Here is a 2,485-nt window from a genome sequence, read left to right on the forward strand (position 1 = left end):
CCCATTTAGCTAATATTAATACTTTTTCTTTTTCAGAGACCATCATCGTCAAATGAGGAAGTTCAACTACAACAAGCAAATTACTTCTTGACCAATGACATATAGTTGATGTAGTAAAATGTTATGCTTGTGCAGACCCACTTTTAACTTTGTATAATAATATCTGTAAGTAGGTAGGTGTAGAACTAAGTACATGGACCTACTGGGAATAAATAGGTGTATGAAGTGGGTAATACATTTATGAGAAATTTAATTATAATAGGTATTATCACCAAGAGAATACTTATTGTATTTTGTAAAACAAATTGTATATGGTTTACCATATTGTTACTTAAGAAAAATAAATAGTATAATATTGTATATACAGGGTCAAGAGCACGTCAAGTTTAACACTTTAAGATTTAAATCCAACTCAATGCCGCTTTCGGTAAGAACGGTCCAAAGTACAAAGTCAAGCTTGATGTGCTTTTGACTGTACCTGAACACTTAAAATTAAAAGATTGAAGGTGAATTTGTAAAATAAGAACAAAATAGTCTTGAAGTTAAGAAATAAATAATATTTATAATAAAAATAATATTATATTTTTATATTTATAATTATTTTTCATTTTCTACATCACAATCTATTCACTAAAGAAATGGGCATGGCTCTGCCATGTTTTAGCTCATCTTGGCTACTACTGGTAGTCCCTTAACATCACGTTGCGCAGCCATATCACCTGGTGGGGGTAATTTGGCATTCAATGCAATGTTATGCAGTTCACCACATGGAATTACTTTTTTACTGGTGACTTGGAGATGTTAATGAAGTGTTCAGTGCTTAAGTAAACATCTTCAATGTGTCTTCAGCAAGCTAAAACACCGTTCAATACAATTCGTGGCCTGGATAAGACGCCTGGTGTAATTCTCTTCTGGTGACCCTGATGCAGCATTTAAGACAGGCATCATTAGTCGGGCTCTTTGTGGGTATCCAGAATCACCTAAAACAATTAGGATTGTTTAAATTAACAATTAATCATAGGAGGCAGGCAGTTGACAATTAGTTTGTAAAACTTAAAACTGTTTTTGTTATAGGCCTAAATGTTTAGACTAACAACAAAACATATAGATTATGCAAAAAGTAGTTATGAATAAATGTTCAATTTTGTTCCTTACCTAATAGCCTGTTTGTTCACCATTTTGATGAAGGGCAAGCATGTATGGTTCCACTTGCCTGGATGACCATATAAGAGTCATGTGTGGCTCCACCATACTTAGCATCGACATTTAAAATTTTTAAGTTATGATCATAAATCTGTAAAATAGACAAAATTGTTGGTTGATACAGAGATAAATATTCTATATGCTATTCAAATTTTACGAATTAAACAAAGTAACTACATAATTAACTTCAGCATGTACCTTGTAAAATTTCAGATTTATATTAACCCTTCGACTAACTGTACAAAAATCACAGGACAAACAATTTTAATTTTAATACTATCTTGTCAACCAATGAAATGTGTCATAGGCTAAAACTTACCATTTGTACATTTAATGGGTGGTATACTTTTATAAAAAAGATGCTCATCTACCATGGACTTCACAATGGTTACATGGGTGCAGTCAATGCACCCTATTACACCAGATAAATGAAATCTTATTTGGAACCTGTAAATTCATTAATAAAATTGATAAAAGTGAAATGGTGCAAATATGTTATCATTTACGTGTTATTTTACTGAAATGTCACTTACCTCTGGGCTTAACTTGTTGCGTTTGTGGGAACACCCATTTACTTATTACATTCGGATGATTGAGGGCTTCCACAACTTGCCTAATGCAACGACTAGTTGTTCGCTGCAGCAAATGTTGCGAGACACACACGATCCACTGGTAAGAGCCTGTCGCCAAGAAACTCTAGGCACAAAAAACCTACAAAAACAATATTTTTGTTATCATAACCTCTGGTGGTTGGTACCCATTAATATTACACTTCATATTACAGCGGTAGGCATAATTTCTTTACCTTAACTTCCAGTAGAAATGCTACGGTTCCTCTCAAACAGGTTTGGGCCCGTAGGTGGAGACAAGTCCTCGTTTATCCAATCTAAATGGTTCCCGAAACATAAAACCGGCATTTCGCCGATTTCCTCCAAGGACCGCCGAGAAACGTTTCTTTTTTGACGCCTGAGCCACACTTCTTCATTATGAGCAGCCCACAAGAGTCGAAGCGAATGCATTTCAAAGTTACTTATAAAAATTTGCACAAACACAACACAAAACTTCACCAGCTGATTATAAAATCGCCATTTTGTTTCGTTTTCTACAAGATGTTGGCGATCGCTTTGTTATCGATCGATGGAATAGATAGCGAGCGTAAGCGATTGTCAAAATTGTCACTTTGGCTACGGTTTATATGGGAGTTGTCGAACGAGTTGGACGTTTCGTTTGATGGAATAGAAAGTGATTAACATTGGCTACCAATTTATCGTTCGTTACGCTA

The 2,485-nt window shown here is 34.8% G+C and overlaps 1 long non-coding RNA gene across 1 annotated transcript; it reads right to left on the reverse strand.

Annotated features, from left to right (window-relative positions):
* Positions 1–617: 617 nt before the first annotated feature.
* On the reverse strand, positions 618–1,650 carry LOC113239087. Its single transcript, XR_003311162.1, has 3 exons — positions 1,523–1,650; positions 1,156–1,294; positions 618–980 (listed from the first exon to the last, which is right to left on the reverse strand). It is a non-coding gene; the product is annotated as an uncharacterized LOC113239087 (long non-coding RNA).
* Positions 1,651–2,485: the final 835 nt, after the last annotated feature.

This window comes from Hyposmocoma kahamanoa, unplaced genomic scaffold, assembly GCF_003589595.1.
Source record: "Hyposmocoma kahamanoa isolate Upper Pololo Valley unplaced genomic scaffold, ASM358959v1 99421, whole genome shotgun sequence".
NCBI classification, from domain to species: Eukaryota; Metazoa; Arthropoda; class Insecta; order Lepidoptera; family Cosmopterigidae; genus Hyposmocoma; species Hyposmocoma kahamanoa.